Genomic DNA, 25,666 nt, shown 5'->3' with positions numbered 1-25,666 from the left:
TTGCCCCATAGTTAAATTGCCCCATAGTTTCAGGGGGATTAGCAGGGTAAATATGTGGGATCAAGGGGATAGGGCCTGGGTGGGACTGTGGCCAGTGCAGACTCAATGGGCCGAATGGCCTCCTTCTGCACTATAGGGATTCTACGATTCTATGAACATTGACCTTTGGTCTCTAGCACAGACCTGGTTCCTAGCCTGGTCACTCTCTGAAGCTGAAGAAGGCTGTTTGCAACTCGATAGCCACTCCGTTACAAAGAGTGGCCACTTCCACCTCAGTATCATTGCTCATCTCCACCCTTGTCTCAGCTCAGTTGCTGCTGCCACCCTCGACCATGTCTTGGTCACCTTGCCCAATCCAGTGCTCTCCTGGCTGACCCTGCCCCATCTTACAAACTTTGTTAACTTGCACTCATTCTAAACCTTACTGTCGGCAATCAAACTCTGGTCACTTTAACCCTTTGCTTGCTGACCTACATTGCTTCTTGATCTGACAGTGCCTCAATTTTAACATTCTCATCCTGACCCCTCTCTATCTCTATCCTTCTGTTTGAAAATGCTCTGTGGGATGTTTTTACTAAATCAAAGGTGCATTATAAACGCAAGTTGTGCTTCTTACATCACTACTACTTTATAATTTGGCATTCAAATCCCATAAATTCTGAAAGAGGATTTAATCTGTGGGTTGGTGTAAGAGCTAATGATGAGAGAAGATGCCAGAGTGCTGTCGCAGCTCAAATGTTTCATTAATTTCCTGTTGGGAAAAAATATTTGTCACTTTTAACCCAATGCATGTGACTCCAGCTTCTTCTCAATGTGCTCCGGGCAATCTGGGATGGACAATAAATCCTGCCATGCCACAATGTTGCACACCTCCCTGAAACAGATGAAAAAAGAATTTGTCACATTTAAAAGCCTCTTCACACCTAATTCCCTAATTCCTTGGAAACCTCTGTTCCCACACCACCATTGGTGAAGATGATGTGGAGATGCTGGGATGGGACTGGGGAGAGCTTGAGACAATCCATACCTCTTTAACCTGTGACTGTCCCTCTCCCCACTCACATTGTCTGCACCGTAAAGACTTGATTCCCTGTAGAGACTCACATTCCAACCATTATCTCGCAATTATTTCTTTGCCTATATGTGCCGTGTTTGTGAGACTGTGAAACCAGAACTAGAGGGCACAGCCTCAAAATAAGAGGGGGGCAGTTTAGAACAGAGCTGAGGAGGAAATTCTTCTCTCAGAGGGTGGTGAATCTCTGGAATTCTCTGCCCATTGAAGTGGTGGAGGCTACCTCGTTGAATATATTTAAGTCACGGGTAGATAGGTTTCTGATAGACAAAGGGAATTAAGGGTTATGGGGAGCAGGCGATAAGTGGAACTGATCCACTTCAGATCAGCCATGATCTTATTGAATGGCGGGGCAGGCTCGAAGGGCTAGATGGCCTACTCCTGCTCCTATTTCTTATGTTCTTATGTTACCATTGGTGGAGCAGCCTATCTTATTCACTTTGAGGCTGCAGTACGGATGAATCAATCACTGTTTGATTCAGGCCCAACATCAAAAGTGTGATCAGGAACAATTTCCGCTCATCTTCTCCCCATTGCCATGACCTGACCTTCCTCTCTGTTTCTCTAAGATTCAAGGGTCAGCAGTCCTGACCCGAATGCTTGTAGCACAAGCTTTTGGAGCGCAGCTCCTTCATCAGTTGAGTCTGGAGTGTCACTCCTTCAGGAGCAACACCCTGAAAGCTTGTGCTTCCAAATGAACATAGAACACTACAGCACAAACAGGCCCTTTGGCCCACAAGTTGCGCTGATCATATCCCTACCTACCAGGCCTATCTATAACTCTCAATCCCATTAAATCCCATGTACTCATCCAGAAGTCTCTTAAAAGACCCCAACAAGTTCGCCCCCACCACCACCGACGGCAGCCGATTCCACTCACTCACCACCCTCTGAGTGAACAAGTTGGACTTTAACCTGGTGTTGTGAGACTTCTTACTGTGTCCACCCCAGTCCAATGCCAGCATCTCCATATCACAAAATCTGGGCCAAAATTAACACTTGAAAATACTGTCTTGTGGATGAGATGCTAAAGTGGGACCTCTCAGGTGGATATAAAAGATACCATGGCACTATTCCAAAAAAGAACAGGAGATTCTCCCTGCCCTTTTGATCAATATTTATCCCTCAACCATGATTACAGAAACAAATTGCCTGATTATTATCAAAGGATCCCTACATTACAGAAGGAGGCCATTTGGTCCATCGAGCCTGCACTGACAACAGTCCCACCTAGGTCCTATCCCCATGCATTTACCCTCCTAATCCCCATGACACTAAGGGGCAATTTAGCACAGCCAATCAACCTAACCTGCACATCTTTGGACTATGGAAAGAAATCGGAGCACCCTGAGGAAACCCATGCAGACACAGAGAGAATGTGCAAACTCCACACAGTCAGTAATCCAAACCAAGAATCGAACCTGGGTCCCTGGCGTTGTGAAGCAGCAGTGCTAACTGCTGCGCCACCATCCCCTATTTATCGCAAAGCTGCTTGCCGGACCTTACTCTGCACAAGTCAGCTGCTGTTGTTCCTACAGTTGCATTACATCAGACATTTCAGAAGATCCCCATTGGCTGTGAAGTAACATTAGTCATACTGCTGTTGAGGAAGGCGCTATGTAAATGCAAGTCTTTCCTTTCTTGTCCTTTCACTTTGAGTGCCATGTGATGAAGCTGAAACCCACCGTATTTCTTCAGTATCACAAATCTTTTATCCTACAGAAATCCAGCAATCTAATTAGACAATGTTGTTTTAATTATAAAATTGAACGCAATTCTTCTTGAAAGACGCAGCTTCGGAAGGTCAAAAAGCAGAGAGAAACTACTCCAACTCAAATAAACGAGCTGTGGTGATCTCATACATTTGCCGGAGATGATATCATTCTATTCAGTCATTATCCTGTTAGACAGGTGTACAGGAAACAACACCGAACCAGAACGCTAGCGATTGTGTATTTCCTGGATTTTTTTTAGATCTTAAAACTGCACATGGCTAAAAGATCATCATTTATATAACTGCCTAGTAAATCTTCAAGGCTTTATTCGCAATGAGCTGAGTTAAATGCCACCCCTTTTAGATGTGCATATGTGATAACAAGCTGAGACAGGTTAAATCAACACTTTGGAGTAACACTATCAGGTGTTGCTATTACTGTAACAACTTTGCTGTAATGGCAGGTACACGTACCAAGGAGATCCTGGACGTTGCATCTGCCTGACTTTCTTTTCTTGAGGTGTGAATATTAGAAATAATGCAATGTAAATTCATCAATGCTCGAAGGAAGCAGGTAAAGGATTCGAATCAAAAAATAACTTGACATTATCCAGTGATAGACATGGTAAATGTAACGCACCTGTCAGGGGTTCTGACCATTTGGCAATGGTTGGATTTTGGTATAATTTCAACACACCTGTCAGTCTTGGCTCAGTTAGAAAGCTGTGGGTTCACCTCCTTCCCTATCCGCCTGAGTGCCAGATCTAAGCCGATTGTGGGAATACAAGGTGTTGAGACATTAAAGGGGAGATCCAGCCATCCCCTCAGGTAGATGAGGAATGTGCCCCAGCACTGTATGAAGAGGAGAATGGGACCCTCTTCCTACCTTTCCTTACCTGTAACACCTCAATCAATGACAGATAATGTGGAGATGCCAGCGTCAGACTGGGATAGACACAGTAGGAAGTCTCACAACACCAGGTTAAAGTCTCCTTATAAGGAGCAACACTCCGAAAGCTCGTGCTAATAAATAAACCCGTTGGACTTTATAACGTGGTGTTGTGAGAATTCTTACAATGACAAATAACACGACCACATTGCTGTTGTTGGGAGCTTGCTGCCACATCCCTCACATCACACTAAAAACTCGAAGCTCTCAACCTTTTCTACTTCACCCCCATTGATGTAGACAGGGGCATGTTCTCCTTTACACTTCCTAAAGTCGAAGACAATCTCCTTTGTTTTGTTGACATTGGGGGAGAAATTATTGTTGCTGCACCAGTTCACCAGAATCTCTATCTCACTCCTGTACTCTGTCTCATCATTGTTTGAGATCTGACCCACAATGGTGGTGTTGTCAGCAAACTTGAAAATCGAATTGGAGGGGAATTTGGCCACACAGTCAGAGGTGTATAAGGAGTACAGCTGAGAACACAGCCTTGTGGGGCACCGGTGTTGAGGATGGTAATGGCATAGTAACAGCAAGTCACTGTGGGTTTGAACCATTACTTACTGCACTGTAGACCTTTAGTTTTGTTGCATAGATATATAGTGAGATGAGGTAGGTTCAAAATTGGGATGAAGAGAACTATTTCTCTCAGAACGTTGTAAATGTGTAGAATTTGCTGCTTTGGAATATAGTGGAGGCAGAACCTCCAGAGACAGATGGATATGTTGATTGGGGGCGGGGGGGAGTTGATTTCCATCCAGATGGCGGGATGAAACAGCACAAAAACACAACTTCTGCATTTGACTGGAATGCACCTGTTAGCATATGGGAATCCCCTCTGGTGGGTCAGTCAGATCCGCATTTCCATATGTAACCTGACCCTGTGCAGAGATCGCAGAAGGTCGGTATGCAGATGCAGCATAGAACAAGACAGGCAAATAGAACCTTGGCCTTTATTGCAAAAGGACTGGATTTTCAAGTAAAGAAGTGTTGTTACAATTGTATAAGGCATTGGTGAGACCATACCTGGAGCACTGTGTGCAGTTTTAGACAGTAAGAAGTCTGACAACACCAGGTTTAAGTCCAACCAATTTATTTGACTTAAACCTGGTGTTGTCAGACTTCTTACTGTGTTTACCCCAGTCCAACGCCGGCATCTCCACATCATCCAGTTTTAGAACCATAGAACCCTACAGTGCAGAAAGAGGGCCTTCGGCCCATCGAGTCTGCACCGATCACAATCCTACCCAGGCCCTACCCCTATATCCCTACATATTTTACCCGCTAATCCCTCTAACCTACGCATCCCAGTACACTAAGGGGCAATTTTAGCATAGCCAATCAACCTAACCCGCACATCTTTGGACTGTGGGAGGAAACCGGAGCACCCAGAGGAAACCCACACAGACACAAGGAGAATGTGCATTAAAGTGGAAATTTAGAATAAAGAATTTTATTAAAGAATTTTGGTCTCCTTGAGGAATGGCACTGGAGGCAGTTCAAAGAGGGCTCACCAGATTGATTCCAGGGTTGAAGGGGCTGTCGTACGAGGAGCAGTTGGATTGCTTGGGATGGTACTCACTGGAGTTCAGATGAATGAGAGGGGATCTGATCGAGGTTTGTAAAATGCTAAAGGGGATTGATAAGGTGGACATTGGATAGATGTCCCCCTTTGTGGGGCAGTTAAGAGGCCATAGATATATTGTTGTTCATCCATCATCATCGATGAGGACCTCAACACCATTAGTCATTTTGAGGCTGGTTGTGGTGTGTCCGAAGATGACTGATCAGGCCAATTCGGGCACGGAATGTCCTGGCACATATTGGACAGACTTGTGTAGACGCTGTAGTTGTTGCGCTGGACTTGCGCAGCTCGCGCTTCAGTTGTGCTTCAGCAATACACCTTGCTTCGTGAGCTTGACAGCCTTTGTGAATAAGGTAGCGCCAGGTAGGGTGGTTTTGTGCCAGCGTTTCCCAGTTGGTTGTGTCAATGTCAAGCGACTTCAGGGAGGCCTTGAGTGTGTCTTTGAAACGTTTCTTCTGCCCTCCATGCGAGAGTCTTCCAGCAGAGAGTTCCCCAAAAAGGAAGTGCTTGGGTATGCGCTTGTCTGGCATATGGATGGCATGACCTGCCCACCGGGTCTGCGCTCTCATCAGCAGTGTGTGGACTGATGGTAGACTTGCTCAAGAGAGAACTTCAGTCTCTGGTACTTTGTCTTGCCATCTGATGCGTAATATTCTGTGAAGACAAGTCATGTGGAAATGATTGAGCTGTCTTGCATGCCTTTGATACACAGTCCATGTTTCACAGGCATACAGGAGGGTAGTGAGTACCACGGCGCTGTAAACCTTCAGTTTTTTTGCATAGATACATAGTGAGATGAGGTATGTTCAAAACTGGGATGAAGAGAAACTATTTCTCTCAGAATGTTGTAAATGTGTGGAATTTGCTGCTTCGGAATATAGTGGAGGCAGAACCTCCAGAGACAGATGGATATGTTTCTGAAGCAGGATAAAGGGCTATAGGGAGCAGGCAGGAAAGTGGAGTTGAGACCAGGATAACATCAGCCGTGATCAAGTTAAATGGTGGAGTGAGCTCGGAGAGCTGAATTGGCCACTCCCACTCCTCATTCCTACATTCCTATATGTTGCCAGCTCCAGTGCATCCCTCCTGATTAGCTCAATGCATTCTATGCCCATTTTGAGCAAGAGGTCAGCGACTTCATGCTCTCTACCCTGGAAGCCCTGGATGAACCTATATCTGCGGTTACCATTGCAGATCAAAAGAGAAAATGCTGGAAAATCCCAGCAGGCCTGGCAGCATCCTTAGGGATGCATCTGTAAGCATCTTTACAGATACTGCCAGACGTGCTGAGATTTTCCAGCGTTTTCTCTTTTGATTTCAGAAATTCAGCATCCACAGTAATTTGCTTTTATCTGTTTTTTTTCACCATTGCGGATGTCAGAGCAGCTTTCTTGAGGGTCAACCCACAGAAAGTAACTGGCCCGGATGGGGTCCCTGGACGAGCACTCAGTTCCTGCGCAGATCAGCTGGTGGGGATATTCACAGACATCTTCAACCTCTCTGTACAACAATCTGAGGTCCCTATCTGCTTCAAGAAGATGACTATCATCCCGATACCTAAGAAAAACCAAGCAGCGTGCCTTAATGACTGTCGGCTGGTAGCTCTGACATCCTTCATCATGAAGTGCTTCAAAAGGCAAGTCATGGCTCGAATCAAGTCCAGCCCCCCGGACTGCCTGAATCTACTACAGTTCACCTATCGCCGCAACAGGTCCACAGCAGATGCCATCTCCCTGGCCCTGCACTCAACCCTGGAACACCTAGATAACAAGGACATCTTTGTCAGATTCCCATTTATTGAATACAGCTCAGCCTTCAACAATATTATTCCCACAAAACTCATCTCCAAACTTCGTGGCCTGGGCCTCAGCACCTCCCTGTGCAGCTGGATCCTGAACTTCCTAACGCACAGACCACAATCAGTAAGGATAGGCAACAACACCTCCTCCATTACCATCCTCAACACCAATGCCCCACAAGGCTATGTTCTCAGCCCCCTACTATACTCCTTATATAGCTATGACTGTGTGGCCAAATTCCCCTCCAATTCGATTTTCATGTTTGCTGATGACACCACCATTGTGGGTCGGATCTCAAACAGTGATGAGACAGAGTACAGGAGTGAGATCGAGATTCTGGTGAACTGGTGCAGCAACAATAATATCTCCCCCAATGTCAACAAAATAAAGGAGATTGTCATTGACTTTAGGAAGTGTAAAAGAGAACATGCCCCTGTCTACGTCAATGGGGATGAAGTAGAAAAGATGGAGAGCTTCGAGTTTTTAGGTGTCCAGATCACCAATAACCTGTCCTGGTCTCCCCCCACCACCCCTGCACACACACACCATGCCGACACTATAGTTAAGAAAACCCACCAATGCTTCTACTTTCTCAGAAGACTAAGGAAATTTGGCATGTCAGCTACAACTCTTACCAACTTTTACAGATGCACATAGAAAGCATTTTTCTGATTGTATCATAGCTTGGTATGGCTCCTGCCCTGCCCAAGATTGCAAGGAACTACAAAGGGTCATGAATGTAGCCCAATCCATCATGCAAAGCAGCCTCCCATCCATTGACTCTATCTACACTTCCCGCTGCTTCGGCAAAGCAGCCAGCATAATTAAAGACCCCACGCATCCCGGACATTCACCCTTCCATCTTCTTCTATCGGGAAAAAGATACAAAAGTCTGAGGTCATATACCAACTGACTCGAGAACAGCTTTTTCACTGCTGCTGTCAGACCTTTGAATGGACTTACCTTGCATTAAGTTGATCTTTCTCTACACCATAGCTATGACTGTAATACCACATTCTATACTCTCTCATTTCCTTCTTTATGAATGATATGCTTTGTCTGTTAATACCTGAGATAATAATTCAAATCAAATCAAATGTTCCTTATCCACCACAAATTTAATCTTGAATTCTGTCTTTTCCTTTTACCACAGCTGTTTCTAGGGCTTTTCAATTCCTTGGAGGTGATTTCCAAAATGTTGACGGTTGTTTCTTTGCCTTTTGTTATATATTTAAATATATCAGTTCAAGAGCTGATCACATGATTTGTGATGTGATTATAGTGTTTCAGAGGCGGTTGTTTACATTCAGTTTGTCCCCTGTGCAGTGCAGAGAACATCTCTTTCAATAAGCCCGTTGTACGTTAGTTGGAATCAATGCATGGAACACCCACCTTTTCTTTTTGTTTAAAACCCACAACCCCTGACATAATTAGGATAATATAATTTGATTGGCACTCTGCTGATGCCAGCACTCGGATCAGTGAGGGCACCACTTATGCAGACCTACCTTGGGCCTCTGAGAGGTACAGAGGGTGGCACAGCAGCTATAGCGGGAGCCTTCTCCTCATCAACCTGCCACACCACAGGACAAAGCGGATGAGAACAGAGCTCCAGTTCGAAAGCAATTAAACCCCAGGTTAGGTGCATTGGTCATGATAAAATTCTCCCTCAGTGTACCCGAACAGGCGCCGGACTGTGGCGACTAGGTGGTTTTCACAGTAACTTCATTGCAGTGTTAATGTAAGCCTACTTGTGACACTATTACATAAACTTTTTAAACTAGGCTATAAAGAGAGAAGATTAACTTTCTGATCAAGGCTAATTAACAGTGCGTTAGGAGGCATAGCCAGTCCTTTCAGACAGTCACTGGCATTTGCAGCCTCTGGGTAAAAAAAAACTCTTCTGTTATGTGAAGCAGGAAGGCACGTGTTGCCAATGGTGGTTGAGGTCACAGTGGCCCTGAATTTCTTTGTCTCCAGCTTCTTCCAGAGATTTGCAGGAGATTATTTGTAAAATCTTTTGATTTGTTGCCTGGATGTACATCTCCCAGGTGATGGATGCCATATTTTCCAGGGCTGGCTTGGATTGGCTGCTCATGTTGGATTCCTGCGGGTACAGGAAGTCATAGTTTGTGGACAAAATGGCAATCAAGGCATCCTCTGAGCACAGTAAAAAATCTCACAACATCATGTTAAAGTCCAACAGGTTTATTTGGTAGCAAAGGCCACCAAAAGCAGTGGCTTTTGCTACCAAATAAACCTGTTGGGTTTTAACCTGGTGTTGTGAGATTTCTTACTGTGTTTATCCCAGTCCAACGCCAGCATCTCCATATCATGACCCTCTGACCAGTCAGAGTATCCATCAGTCAAGACTGATCCCACTCCAGTAATGTTCAGCTAATACGCAACCACCCAAACAATTATCATAAATGTCTCTGCAACATATCCAGGAAGCTGCCATGATACCTTCGTCCTGGGCCAGTCAAGCTTACGACAAATATTCGCACCCCTGAGTCAAATCAGCAGATGGCTCCTTGGAGACAAGGGCTACTCTCTCAGAGCATGGCTGAGGAGCCATGCATTTGGGGCATAGCAAAGGTACAACCAAAACCAAATCAGTGTCACAGAGCAAGCAGTTGTGATGCTGAAGATGCATCTCAGGTGCCTGGACAGATCTGTAATCTCTTTCAATCTGCAGCTGCAAGGCTTTCCAGAGTGAGAGTGTGTCTTACACAGTATGAAGCATTCCCACAGTCAACAAACCATCCCTCGCGGTGAATGCCCTTCTCGTCTCATCATACCAATTTTCACAAGACAGAATGTGGCAACAATGGAGAGGTCCGACAAATGGAGCTTTGTAATAAAGTTTATGGTGCATGAACATGAAACAGCAATGTAACAGTTTAACACAGTATTAAACATCTAAGTAATTACCTTTGTACAGCTACAAATCCCATATCTATTACTCTGATATTGTGCTAGCCCTCTAGCTTCAGCAGCACTAGAGACAGAATGCTCATTCCCTTTCTCTAATAGCTGCTCCTGGTTCATGTTCTCTCGGTTTGGAGTGAGTGATGACCCTGCCAATGACTGCACCCCCTCTCTCTTCCCCCACACTCATACAGGGACAAGGCTGAGTCAGCCACCAGGACAAAGGTAGCATCCATGGCTTTCCCTTGGGAGGAGTGAGTGAGAAATGAAGGTGTTTTAGGCAGAGTTTCCAGCTTTAATTGCCCTTTCTCTGTTTTCTTTCTCATTGGCTATTCGCACTTGACTCTTCACCGTGAGCTGGAGAAACACTTAGCTGCACTTCAATGAGATTTTGAATGGAGGCTTTCCTCCATCCTGCGTAAGATCTGAGCATTGGTGAGAGCCAACATGCACTCAGTGGTCTGCAATGCCAGATGCTCTATACAGCTAGCCTCATTTACTCTTCTTCAGTTCTCTGCCTGAAGGCAGGTCTGACTCACAGTGCAACAACCTGCAACACATGTGGCCAAGGAAGCAGGTCCCGAATCCATCCATCCATTGAACCTGTGACGCTCCCACCAATCTGGTGCAGACTGGCCACCCAGCATCCACCTCCCCCTCCCCCTCAATACCCCCATCATCCTCACCCCCAGAGGAATCTGTAACAACAAATACTTCTTGCATTCATGTTGTAATCTGGAGCTATGGATTGCGACGGTAGAAGCTCCAATTTCTTTCCATCGCATGTCTCTCCACTCTTACCGCCTGCTCTTGGCCTGTGTTGGAAGGATTTACAAGTTTTTACTCAGTCCTATTTGCCTGCGTTCCGAACGCACTTCCTGAATGTATCAAATCCTGCAGTGGTTCTCAAACTCAGCACTTAAAGACAGAATAAATGGACAAAGCAAAGGTTCCTGGCCCCAAGATCAGCCCAGCTGTAGTACTGAAGACCTGTGCTCTAAAACTAGCCACATCTCTGGCCGATTTGTTCCAATAGAGCTGCACACTGGCGTTGACCTAGACATGTAGAATATTACCCAGGTGTGTCCCATGTATAGAAAGATGGAGACATCCAATCTGTCCAATTACAGCCCCTATTATCAATCATTAGTCTCACTGAGATCAATTATTATTTACTCACCAGTTATTTGCTCACTGACGCTCAGTCTGGCTTCCACCAGGGACACTTGGCTCCAGACATTATTTACAATATTGGTCTAAACACGGACAAAAGAGCTGAATTCCCAGAGCTGACTATCCTTGGCATTAAAGCAGCACCTGACTGGCTGTGGCATCAAGGAGCCGCGGTTGGAGTCCTACCCAGCAGGAAGGAAGATGGTTATGGTTACAGGAGACCAATCATCTTTGCCCCGGGGACTTCCTCAGAATACTGTCCTAGGTTCAATCATCTTCAGCTGCTTCCTTGGTGACCTTCCTTTCATCTTAAAGTCAGAAGTGAGCAGGTTTTCTGATGATACCACAGTGTTCTCCGAAAAGGACACAGCAAGATCTGGACAATGTTTGGGCTTGGGTTGATGAGCGGCAAGTAACATACACGCCCCACAGTGCCAGGCAGCGATCATCTCCAACCAGAGGAAATTTAACCAACTTCCTTTGACATTCAATGGTATTACTATTGCTGAAACCCTCACCATCAACATCCTGGTGTTATCATTGACCAGAATTTAACTGCATCAGCCAAAAAAAAATACTATATTTGTCAGAGGCTGGGAATTCTGCAGTGAGTAGATCTCAAGCGGACTCCCATAGTCATCCACAAGGCACAAGTTAGGAGTGTCATGGAATAATCTGAATTTTTCTGGATGAGTGCAGTTCCAACAAACAGCATCCAAGGCAAACCAGTCTGCTTGATTGGCTTCCCATTCACCACACTGAAGATTAACCCCGCCCCCCCTCCCCAATCAAGTGATGTACAGTGATGCCGTGTTATTATAGTGATATAATCCTTGGTTTAAGGCAGCATGGTGGCACTGTTGCATCACAGCACCTGGGACCCAGGTTCGATTCTCGGCTTAGGTCACTGTTTGTGTGGAGTTTGCACATTCTCCCTGCGTCTGCTTGGGTTTGCTCCAGCCTTTCTGGTTTCCTTCCATAGGCTGAAAGATGTGCTGGTTAGGTACATATTAAATTCCCCCTCAGTGCACCCAAACAGGTGCCGGAGTTGTCTTGTAGTTTTAAAAGTTGCTGTCTGGTTTCTGGGAGAGTATAATGGATAAGAATAGGTAGGTCTGCCAAACATGAGTTCTGTGTGGATAGAACAGTTGCACTTAAAGGTGTCACTCAGATGTAAATTTGCAACATGTAGTTGTTGTTTGATCTGTCTATATTTGAGAATTAGGGATTTCGCTGGGTAAAATAATCATTCAGGAAAGCCATTATATATTGGGAAATGAGGAGAAGAGATAGTGTGATCAATATTCCACTTCTCACACGTATCTTGAAATGGCTTACCAATAAATTGTGGACCGTAATATGTAGTGATCTCTCTGGGAACACTATATAAACAGCATATAGCAAGCAACAGTTGTTTTTGTTGTATTGTGGGATTGTTGAACAATGGACTATGTGGCAGAGTAGTTGGCAATGACGGTAAAGTCAGTGCCATCGAAATGAAAGAGTTAGGATGTGGCTTTGGGCAGTGGATGGGTAGGAATTTCATGTGAGATCAATGGTATTTTGAGTTGACTTGATTTATGCTTTTGACATGCCTCACACGTCTTGATGATGACTTCAATCTCATTGTTCAAATTCAGCCAAAAGACTGTCTCTCTTGCAAATCTTGTCATCCATGTGTGACTGATGAAGTTGTTGAAGAATATTAGTTGGGAAAGATTCTGGTGTTCTGCCTTTAAAACTGTCTCCCTGGGAGATGTCTGGCTTAGACCGATAAGGTCAAAGCACTCTCACTGGCTTGTGGAGACGTTGAGTGGAATCAGGCCATCCTTGGATGATGGTTCTCCATGGTTTCTGTAATGCGGAACCTTTCACAGTTTCTTTTTGTAGCTGTTGGCATTTTCATTGCACAAAATGTACCAGATCGATTTGGAGAGCATGTTCAAGTTTGACGTCAATCTAATCTTTTGCCAAAGTGGTGGGTATGAAAATACATGATTCCAAACACTAAAACTAACGTTTCCTGCTCGCGTTGGAGTAATTGGATTGGGCAGAGACTTTGAAGGCAATGCAATTGCTTTGCCTTTTTGTAGTGTGCTTGTTTCCAAACCTTTCTGTAAAGCATCTGTCTGCAGAGCACTTGTCTCGGTAGGATTATAAAATTGCAGTGATGATGGGGGCGATGCTTCAGCCCCACTTTTTCAGGAGCAAGTCCCGCTATGGCCGGAGAATCTCGCGAGATGGGCCACAATGCGATTTGCCAGGGGGAGATCTCATTTTGAGAATTTCCCCACCCTCAGTTGGTGATGTAATTCTGGTTCTTAAAGTAAAGTAAAAGTAAAGTTTATTTATTAGTCTCACAAATAGGTTTACATTAACACTGCAATGAAGTTACTATGAAAATCCCCTAGCTGTCACACTCCTCCGCCTGTTCGGGTACACTGAGGAAGAATTTAGCACGGCTGATGCATCTAACCAACATGTCTTTCGAACTGCGGGAGGAAACTGGAGCACCTGGAGGAAACCCACGCAGACACGGGGAGAATGTGCAGACTCACACAGACAGTGACCCAAGCCGGGAATTGAAACCAGATCCCTGGCGCAGTGAAGCAGCGGTGCCAACCACCATGCCACCCTGTTTCTTAGATATTAATTTAAATATTTCAATCTGAATTCTCCTTAAACCCTCCCATCTGCCAATGTGACGTGAAGCCAGGTTGGTACAGCCAAAGGATGGGACCTGAAGGAGGCATGGCCTGAAGGGAATGGGTCCTGAATGGGAGTCTATAGGTGAGCCTGTAGTGGGGGTTCACACATGTGGTGGGGGTGGGGTGGTGGGGGGCATTTGATGCCAGTAATGAGAGGGGGAGGTTCCTGATGATGCTGGTGATTAAGTGGGGAGGGGGATTTGACGTTTGTGATGGGGGGAGACCTTTGATGCTGCAGATCTGGGGGGGTGTTTAAAGTTTAATCTGAGATCAGGATACCTTGCTGGTATATTTTGGCCCCATCCCTCTCATTCACAATGCAAATCAACCTTCCTCCAAAAAATGACCAAGCGGTGGAGGATTGACACCGGGACCTTAAATGTGAGATCTTTTAAATAAAAATTTATTGTTGAAGATGGCAGCAATCTTATGTTGTGCTGTTTTCTGCGTTCAGGCTCCTAAACTGTGATGTGATCAGCCCTCTGAATGTGTTATCTATGTAGCTCTCAGCCTCACAAATGTGCCACAGTGATTCCAGACACCATGCGAGCTCCAAAACCCAGAGCTCAAGTTTCTGCAGCTGGTGACATTTCCTATACATGGTCAACTAGGATACAGGTACTGCCCAAGACTTCCCACATATTACAGGACACGCATTCCACACAACCGGTTTGTCCTGCCATGGCTTCAGTTTACTTTCCTTATGTTAACTTTCATTACTTTGGTTTACTTATGCTACTTTATTTTACCTGACTTTGACTTTATTCTCCTATTACCTTTGTTTCTTACTTAAATCAAAGTATTACCACTTGTGCCATCATCCCTTTCGAAAATTTGTCATTTCTGTCTTCCATCCTATTGTAGACTGATTATTCTTTCCCTCCGCACTCTTTCCCCTACCTCCATACTTGCTTAAACTGTTCTTCTCTAACACCTTCCCCTTCTGATGAAAAAGACCTGAGATATGTACTCATTCTGTTTCCCTCTCTGCCAGTGCTGTCCAGCCTGCTGTGCATGTGAAATCTTTTGTCTTTAATTCTAATTTTCAGCCATCAGGGTTTTTCTCTTTTTGCTTTACTGGCATCTGACCGCCCCTAGGCGATGCTGTAGTGGTATTATTGCCATACTATTAATCCAGAAACGCAGCTAATGTTCTGGGGACATGGGTTCGAATCCCACCACGACAGCTGGTGGAATTTGAATTCAATAAAAAACATCTGGAATTAATGTCGGAATTCTACCGCACGCCTACCATGGAATCGGAGTGGGCGAGGAGTGGGCAACGGAAATGTCCTTGAGTGGGAATTTCTGGCCACGTTCGAGCAAGGCCATAAAATCCCGTCTTAAGAATCTACTGATAACCATGAAACCATTGTCAGAAAAACCCAGCTGGTTCACTAATGTCCTTTAGGGAAGGAAATCTGCCGTCCTTACCTGGTCTGGCCTACGTGTGACTTCAGAGCCACAGCAATGTGGTTGACTCTCAACTAGGGATGGGCAATAAATGCTGACCAGCCAGCGACGCCCATGTCCCACGAGTGAATAAGAAAAGACTAACATTACTGCCGCGCTCAACACATCAAAGAAAACAGGTTCATTGTCATTCATCTCCCTGCCCCTTGTTGGAACATCTGATGTGCAGAAAGTGGCCGCGGTGTTCATTGACATAGCAAGAGTGATGCACTGGATGTGACAACGTTGAGGGATGCTCTCCAGTGCCATAAAAATACAACTTTTTACAACTTGCCCGAGATGAATTGCTGCTTTGAGATGATAGAAGGGACTGGGCCTCCCTAATAGAGCCAGACAGTTAATCAGATTGTGCGGAGTGGTAGGAAGTGGGAAACATTTATTAAAATGTTTGACAAGGAGAGAGAGCAGCAGCTGCATATCTCTACTCCCTCTCCAAGACTGGTGAAGGAACGCCAGGACGATTGATTTGATCTCAATTTTCCCCTGTATCAAAAATCACTGCGTTCCACAGATTAATCTGCTGCGTTGATAATCTTCCACCCAGTTTGGCAATGTGGCGGTCAGTAATGCAAAGAGCTGTATTATTGCACCCCACATGCCGTGCGGACCCCCCCCTTTTCCTTATGTCATTCCGTAGGTTGCTGTGCGACCAGTGGTTGGGTAATCAGTAAGATGCTATGCTTAGCTCCAGCTTGATTGTGATCAGCTAGCTGCCTGTGGAGCTGAGGAAAAGCAACAGAGAGTGAAAAATATTTAAATGTCATTATGGTGACATTGTAATGTCCCTCCCTCATGGGAGAAAGGGCGGTTTAGAAATGTACTTTTACTTGCTAAGCAAGCCTGTATTAATTGCTGATTCCCAGGCCAATTAAGGCTCTACTCACAATTGACTAAACTGCTTTGAGACTACCAATTAACTCGAGCAAAGTCAGGATGTTAAAGGTACACCACATTTATCATTATTGCTATACTTAGTACAATCCTTGACATACATGTCCCCCAAAGCCAAACCTAGTAAGTCACATTCCGCCAAGACTTTTTATCTGGAACTTAAACACTCCTTGGCTGGAATTTTACTGTTCCACATGCCACGAGAATTGGAGCGGGCGAGGGGCAGACCATGGAAAGGTCCATTGCCCTGAGTTTGGGGTGGCACGGTGGCTCAGTGGTTAGCACTGCTGCCTCACAGCGTTAGAGACCCAGGTTCAATTCCGGCCTCAGGTCACTGTCTGTGTGGAGTTTGCGCATTCTCCCCGTATCTGTGTGGGTTTCCTCCAGGTGCATCTGAAAGACATGCTGGTTAGGTGCAGTGGCCATGCTAAATTCTCCCTCGGTGTATCTGAACAGGCACCAGAGTGTGTCGACTAGGGGATTTTCACAGTAACTTCATTGCAATGTCAATGTAACTTGTGACTAATAAATAAACTAAATTAAACTAGATATGTGGGGTTACGGGAATAGGGTCTGGATGGGATTGTTGTCGGTGCAGGCTTGATGGGCCAAATGGCCGCCTTCTGCACCGTAGAATTCCATGATTCTATGACCTCAGGTGGGACTTCACAGTTTCAGAATGAGTAAGGCTGGAAATTCCCACCCCTTGTGTTTTCTAATCCTTCCCCCATCCTGAGTTCTTGCTTCCAATTTGCTTCCCACCATTTATAAAATAGTCCACACTGGGATGGCTGGTGTGTTGCACCATGTTGCTAACCCTCTGGGCCAGTAGGCCTGGAGAAGAATCATGACGGGCATTAAAAACAGCTGTCTTTTTTTTCAAATAAAAATGAAATACTGAGGGTGCTGGAAATCTGAAATAAAGACAGAAAATGCTGGACAAACTCAGCAAGGCTGGCAACATCTGTGGAGAGAGAAACAGGGTTAACGTTTAGAGTCCATATGACTTTCCTTCCTCTCCATCTTGTTTTCCATTACACTCTCATTTATTAAAAAAAAGTAACATTTGTATTTGCATCCTAATTTTCCTGACCACCGGATGTCTTGGATAGAGTCATTGGTGTAATGTAAGTAACGCAGCAGCCAATTTGGGCAGACCATGATCCCACAAGTAGGTTGTGGTAATGTCTAGAAAATCTGTTGATTTGCAATGCTGATTGAAGGATAAATAGGGGTCAGGACAGTGCGGATAACCCCCCAGCCTTCTTCAGTGGAGATGAGGAGGAACTTCTTCACTCAAAGGGTGGTGAATCTCTGGAATTCTCTGTCCATGGAAGTGCTGGAGGCTACCTTGTTGAATATATTTAAGTCACGGGTAGATAGGTTTCTGATAGACAGGGGAATTAAGGGTTCTGGGGAGAAAGCGGGAAAGTGGAACTGATCCACTTCAGATCAGCCATGATCTTATTGAATGGCGGGGCAGACTCGAAGGGCTAGATGGCCTACTCCTGCGCCTATTTCTTATGTTCAAAGTAGTGCCATGGGATCTCTTCCATCCACCTGAGCCAGCAGATGGGGCTTTAGGTTAGCAGCTCAACTAAAAGATGGCACCTATAAAATTGCAGCGCTCCGTCAGTACTACACTAGAGTGTCAGCCTGTTTTTTGTACTCAAGACCTGGAGTGAGACTTGAATGCCAAACCCTGCGACTCAGGGGTGAGAGTACTACCAACAGGGGTACGGCTGACACATCAGTTACATAAGCTTAAGTTTATTTATTAGTGAGACAGGGAAAAAAAAGTTATTTAACTGGATGGAAAGGTTGGCAAAAGAGGCTTCCAATGCACCCAACCAGAATTGGCAACTTTACATTGAACTCATTAAAGATTGAAAGGAGAGAGCATATTTGCCTTGCTGGGAATAATATTAATTTTCTGTTAAATGGTAGATTAAGTCATTAAAAAAAGAGAAAGTGAATCCTTGTTTTACTTTATTTTGAGGTCACAAATACAAAAGCAAAAAAGGTTTTCCTGTTAGTCTTAATTAGACAGCAGTTAAAATATTGTTTTTAGAGTTTTAGAGCCCCCTTCTAGGAAAATTATAAAAGCAATGGAAAAGGTCCAAAGTAAGACACTAAGATGCTACCAAGGATGAAGGAAGATTTGAGAAATTCTTCCAGCACATTCCAACGCCATGAAAGATTTTATTTGTCAGATTTCCAGACTTTCCTCCACTGCTGCTAGTCTGCTGTAACCATTTACACATCCACTCAGCTCCCCTTTTGTTTTTGATATTGTCCCATGATCACCTTCTATTGTTTTGTGCCATCATCACTTTAGTAATTTAGTCACTCCTGCCCTCCACTCAGTCACTGATCTCTGTCTCACCCTTTTGCTACCCTGTCAATCCCACCTTTTCTCTACGGTTCTGTACTTGCTTGAGAGTTGTTCCTCTCGAACATCTTCCAGATTTGGCCTGAACCATTGGACTGAATTTGGGCACTGGGAACCCAGTGTTGGGATCTTATCTAGGTCCCACGCTGTAGTTGTCAAAGTGACCAATGCACAACTTTATGTGAGCTAGGCTCCTAAATGGTTGGCCTCCATGTTTATCTTCCAATTAAGGATGGTGAGTGGTCTCCTGAGATAGAGGGCAGGGGGTGTCAAATGAAGGCAATTGGCACTAGCTGAGAGAGGAACATGGTCAGCATGAACCGATTGGGCCAAAGGACCTCTTTTTGGGCTGTAATGCTCAATGACCCCATGGGTGGGATTTTACAGTCTTTCTTGACTTGAGACCGCAAAATCCTGCCTGAGGTCAATGGACATTTCCATTGTCCGCCAATGCCCACTCCGATTCCATAGTTAGTGAGAAGGTAGAATTTCAGTGTATGAATCTATCAGAGGGGCTGTCGTCATTGGATGGGTGATAGCCCCTACATTGCTGAAGCAGAAAGGCATGTATAAGGACACCTCAGAATGGAGGTTTCTGCAGGCACCTGCGGAAAAGTGAAGATGAGAAAAAGTCCACAGTATTTAAAGCTGTCAGAGTGAACAGAAAATCTCCCTGTATTGAATTAAATTGAGTTACAACTGCAACCTTTTCATCCTTGTGACTCATTCATTGGACCAGTCGAATCCCTGCCGTGCAGGAAGAGGCCAGTCAGCCCATTGAGCCTGCACCAACAGCAATCCCACTCAGGCCCTATCCCAGTAATCCCACATATTTACCCTGTTAATCCCGCTGACACTAAGGGCGGGATTTTCTGACCACGCTGACCCCAAGACCGGAAAATCCCGTCCGAGGTCAAAGAACCTTTGCATTGTGGGCCCCATGCCCGCTACCATTCCTGTGGTGGGCAGAATGCGATCGCTCTAAGGGTCGATTTAGCACGGTCAACGCACCTAACCGGCACATCTTTCAGACACTGGGAGGAAACCAGAGTACCTGGAGAAACTCCACACAGACACAGGGAAAATGTGCAGACTCTTCACAGACAGTCATCCAAGGCCAGAAGTGAACCTGGATCCCTGGAGGCAGTAATGCTAACTGCTGTCTCTCTAAGGCTTGGAGGAGCTGAACGGCCGATTCTTAAAATGGGGACGCTTCAGAAGGGAGTCAATGCAGTTTTTTTCACATAAGGATCAGCCATCCTTGTCATCCCGCTCTCCACAGAAATCTTCAGCAGAATTCGAAATGGTTCCTGCTGATGGACTGAACGGTCTATTATTCGGAGAGTGGGATTTCTAACATCAGTCTGCCATTTTGTTTGATATTATAAACCTCTTAGTTGTCTGTCGCTGTAAATTATGAATCAGCCAGGTTTTATTACCGCCAACTGACGCAGGTCAATGTATTTCATTTCATTTTTTTTTTAATTTATGAGGGAATTTGTATTTTTAATGAGTTTAAGCCTTAGTGGGAACATTGATTCATCACAAAGCAATATAAATGATGTTTTCTGATACTGCTGTTCAGTCTATTAGTCTTGCAATATATAGATTCACTTGGGGAAAAGAACATAAGAAATAGGAGCAGGAGTAGGCCATCTAGCCCCTTCGAGCCTGCCCCGCCATTCAATAAGATCATGGCTGATCTGAAGTGGATCAGTTCCACTCACCCGCATGCTCCCCATAACCCTTAATTCCCTTATCGATCAGAAATCTAAGTACCTGTGACTTAAACATATTCAACGAGGTAGCCTCCACCACTTCAATGGGTGGAGAATTCCAGAGATTCACCACTCTCTGAGAGAAGAAGTTCCTCCTCAACTCTGTTCTAAACTGCACCCCCCCCCTTACTTTGAGGCTGTGCCCTCTAGTTCTGTTTTCCTTTCTGAGTGGAAAGAATCTCTCTACCTCTACCCTATCTAGCCCCTTCATTATCTTATATATCTCTATAAGATCCCCCCTCATCCTTCTAAACTCCAACGAGTACAGACCCAGTCTATTCAATCTTTCCTCATAAGCTAACAATCTCCGGTGTCAGCCTGGTGAACCTTCTCTTTACTCCCTCCAAGGCCAATATATCCTTTCGCAAATAAGGGGACCAAAATTGCACACAGTACTCCAGTTGTGGTCTCACCAATGCCTTGTACAGTTGCAGCAAGACCTCCCTGCTTTTATAATCTATCCCCCTCACGATAAAGGCCAACATTCCAAAAGCAGCACTTGCAATGTTTTTTGTGGACACTATTTCCATTCTTGAGACCTGAGCCTCGCCAGTTGTCTTGGATACAGCTGAATGGCTTACTTAAGCCTGGAGTTACATCAGAGTCATAGAATCCCTACAGTGTTCAAGGAGGCCATTTGGCCCATCAAGCCTGCAGTGACAACAATCCCACCTAGGCCCCATCCCTGTAACCCCCATGCATTTACCCTGCTCGTCCCCCTGACACTAAGGGGCAATTTAGCATGGCCAATCCACCTAACCTGCACATCTTTGGGAGGAAACTGGAGCACTCGGATGAAACCCAACACAGACATGGCGAGAACGTTCAAACTTCACACAGTGACCCGAGGTTATAATCGAACCTGGATCCCTGGCACTGTGAGGCAGCAGTGCCAACCACTGTGCTAGTGTGCTCCGTGTAGCTCAGTCTGGTAAGGGCAGCAGGCTTCCTGCCCAAGGGGCATTAATAAAGCCATTGGGGTTTTTCTGACAATGTGCGAGCCTCGTTAACACTTTCACTAACACTTTCACTGCTCCTCATTATCGCCACATTTTTATCTTAAACTGAACTTAAAATCTCAAGCTGCAATGGTGGGATTTGAACTTACGTTTGCTGTACAAGTCAATGCCTCTGGGTACAGTGCCCACAACCACAACCCTGCTGAACCCTTTATGTTGCTGCGTGACAGGATTCATACATTTCAGTTGTCATAATCTCAGGCACTGTTAGAAAGCAGCATCCATGGGACAAATGGAGAAAGTTCCAGAAGGAGTTGGCCTAGATGCTCTAGTTTCCGGAAGGTCGGACACTAGACATACAACCCAAGATTCATATTGGGATCTCAAAGATTCTTTACTCAGAGAGTGACTGGGGAGTGGATTGGACTGCCTGCTGTGATAGTAGAGTTAGACACTTTAGGAATTTTCAAATGGTTATTGGATAGGCACATGGAGCACACCAGAATTATAGGGAGGGGATAGCTTGATGTTGGGATTGGACATAGCTCGGCACAACATTGAGGGCCAAAGGGCGTGCACTGTGCTGCATTGTTCTATGTTTCTAAAGATGTCCCGATGTGCTGATTTCCATGCGAATTACCCCGGATGTTCAGACTTCTGATAGGTAAGTTCCCCGAGACCTCGGCAAATGTCTTTGATTCTGGTTAGAGTCTGAGATGTGAGTTATTTACCTGATTAATTACTTTGGAAATGTTAGACAGAAAAATTCTAGTTTAATCCTTGCACCATTGTAGAACTGACCCCCCCGAACCATTCTACCTCATTGGCCCCACGTTGGAACTTCCAACTTCATGAGCTGTGCCCACATTTGTGTCTGCGCTTGCCAACTTGGTCTAAACAAGACCATTAAACCATAAGATATAGGAGCAGAATTAGGCCATTCAGCCCATCATGTCTGCTCCACCATTCAATCATGGCGGATAAGTTTCTCAACCCATTCTCCTGCTTTTCTCCCCTGACCTTTGATCTCTTACCCAACCTAGAACCTATCTATCTCCCTCTTAAATGCACTCAACGACGCCCTCTCACACACCCTGCAATCTCTGTTGGATGTAATTCCTCATGGAACCTTTGTCTCATCATGTCCCATTTTTCAGAGCCAAGCTATTTAGTCAATCATGTCAAATTTCACCATTAAATAATTACATAATTTGTATTTCATAAGCGGAGGGCAATTAATTTCAATCTGCCACTACTCTGACATTAAAACAAATGTACAATACTGACAACAAGCAATGTTATTTAAATTAAGTCATAGCAAACAGCAGCTGTTATTACCACAGCAACAATCGAAGGACATTTTAGTCATAGAACTAAGAAGAATTGGATACATTTCGAAAATAAAAATATCTCAGAAACTAAACTTGCCAATGGAAACCGAGTACCATGATGTCACAAGACCATAAGATATAGGAACAGAATTAGGCCATTCGGCCCATCGAGTCTGCTCCACCATTCAATCATGGCTGATATTTTTCTTATCCCCATTCTCCTGCCTTCTTCCCGTAACCCTTGATTCCCTTATTGATCAAGAACATATCTCCCTTATTGATCAAGAACGGGTTATGAGGAGAAAATGGGAAAGTGGAACTGATCCACTTCAGATCAGTCATGATCTTATTGAATGGCGGGGCAGGCTCGAAGGGCTAGATGGCCTGCTCCTGCTCCTATTTCTTATGCTCTTAGGTTCTATCTCTGTCTTAAAGACACTCAATGACCTGGTCTTCACAGCCCTCTGTGTCAATGAGTTCCACAGATTCACCACCCTCCATTGTACAAAACTTTTGCACATTTGTGCCACATTCTTCTGCTGTCTTACTGGAGGCTTCCATTCCTTTTGTTTACAAAATGCCATCTGCAAATCATTGCCTGGCCCTGATGTGTAATGGTTTCTCTTAGAAGCGTCCAAAGCTCAGATTTAGGGCTGGTGGTGTATTGATATTGTCACTGGGCTAATATTCCAGAGACCCAGTGTTCAAATCCCACCGGGGCAGATGTGAAATTTAAATTCCATAAAAATCTGCAATTAAAAAAAAGTCTAAGGATGTCCAGGGAATCATGGTTGGTTAGTGAACCTCGTTCACTAATGCCCCTTTAGGAAAGGAAATCTTAGCCGGGCTGGCCTACATGTGACTCCAGATCCACAGCAATGCAGTTGGCTCTCAAATGCCCTCTGAAATGGCCTAGCCAGCCATTCAGCTCAAGGACAATTAGGGATGGGCAATAGATGCTGGCCCAGGCAGTGACACCCACAAAAAATAACAAAACACCCCTGATTGGTGGGAACCATCTGCTGCAGCAGCAAAAACAGAGTGTCTCTTTTGCCTTTCCGCTCTGACCGATTCCCGATTTTAACACAGCTGTAGTTACTGACGCTGCCAATGTGTAGCTGTACTTCCTGTCCGTGCCTATGTGTGAAACAGCCCACTTACTTTAATATACCACAAACTCTGTTAATCTCCAATAATAGTCTTGCCCCATTCTCATCTCGTCAATCTGTCTTCCACTGTAACACCACATGCTATACTTCATACTCATTAATATACTGTCCATTCTGTTGCAAATTATTTTTTAAATCCTCATAAACCTATAATCAACAGTATCTGTTTCATAACTTCCCTCTTCAATTTCCTGACATAAAAAATACCTACAAGAGGCAGTCAGAGTTATTCAATGGGTTATTCTGGATGGTTTGTGGTACTCTAATTGATTAATCCCCAATAGTTAATCAAATCTGGCATCTGATAACTGCTTGATCCTCTCAAGATTTACATGCTGTCCAGCTCTGATTAAAGGCACTGAGATAATCTTGAGTGCCCTTCAACACTAACATCATAGAATCGTAGGATCCTTACAATGCTGAACAGGCTATTCGGCCTTTCGAGCCTGCGCCGACTCACTGATGGAGTATCTTACCCAAACAGTCACCTTATCTCTGTAATCCCACACATTTCCCATGGTGAATCATAGAATCCTACAGTGCAGAAAGAAGCCCTTCGGCCCATCGAGTCTGCGCCGATCATAATCCCACCCCAGGCCCTACCCCCATATCCCTACATATTTTACCCACTAATCCCTCTAACCTACGCTCCCTGGATGCTAATCAGCAATTTTTTAGCATGGCCAATCAACCTAACCCGCACATCTTTGGACTGTGGGAGGAAACTGGAGCACCCGGAGGAAACCCGTGCAGAGAATGAGGAGAATGTGCAGACTCCACACAGACAGTGACCCAAGCCGGTAATTGAACCCAAGACCCTGGAGCTGTGAAGCAGCAGTGTTAACCCAACAAACCTGCACATTTTGGGACACTAATTAGTTGGCAGTGCTAACCACTGTGCAGCCCTTGGCAGGGTAAATACAAGGGGTCCCGGGGACAGGACCTGGGTGGGATTGTTGTCGGTGCATGCTTGATGGGCCAAATGGCCTCCTTCTGCAGTGTATGGATTCTCTATAATTCTGTGATTCTTTAGGGAAGGAAATCTGTCGTCTTTACCTGGTCTGTGTGTGACTCCAGACCCCCAACAATGCTTAATTGCCCTCCAAAATGGCCCGAGCAAACACTCAGTTCATGGGCAATTCGGAATGGGCGTCAAATGCTGGCTTGCCCACGGCACCCAGATCTCATGAACAAATTAAAAAAAAATGACCTCAAGGAATTCTGGTTTAGAAAGCCTGGATTGGGCCCACCCTATCTCAGCCTAGTCTGCAGCTGTCTAGCCTGGCTAACACAAAGGTATTAGCTGAGTGGTGGGAGTATGAGGAGTAATGCTGTCATCCTGAGAGCAGGTTGGTGCTTCATAAGGCCCTACACTGTGTGGGGACAAAGGTACCTGGAAGATGGACACTGAGAGGCTGTGCAAGAGTGAATCTCTTATTCTTGTATGTGTTAGGAGACACATACGGGTACCCTGCATACGGGAAGACTGGATTAATTGCCTCTGTGACGTCCCTCAGCGCAGTGTCTCAGGATGAGAAGCCTTCCCAGCTGGTACCACATCATTCTTGGGCATACATTGGGGATCAGAGGATGAGCTGGAATGGCAGCAGTCTGAGTTTGCCAGTGTACGAGTGAGTGGGTGAGAAACACTGTGTTTGTGTGGGGAGGGAAGGAATTTGAGATTGGGGTGGGAGGTGGATTGGGCAGTGAAGAAGGCTTCTGGCATGCTGGCCTTCATCAGT

This window comes from Carcharhinus amblyrhynchos, chromosome 21 (genome assembly GCF_965287045.1).
Source record: "Carcharhinus amblyrhynchos chromosome 21, sCarAmb.v2.hapA, whole genome shotgun sequence".
Lineage (NCBI taxonomy): Eukaryota > Metazoa > Chordata > Chondrichthyes > Carcharhiniformes > Carcharhinidae > Carcharhinus > Carcharhinus amblyrhynchos.
The sequence above is the reverse complement of the archived record's forward strand: the minus strand, read 5'-3'. Positions refer to the sequence as shown.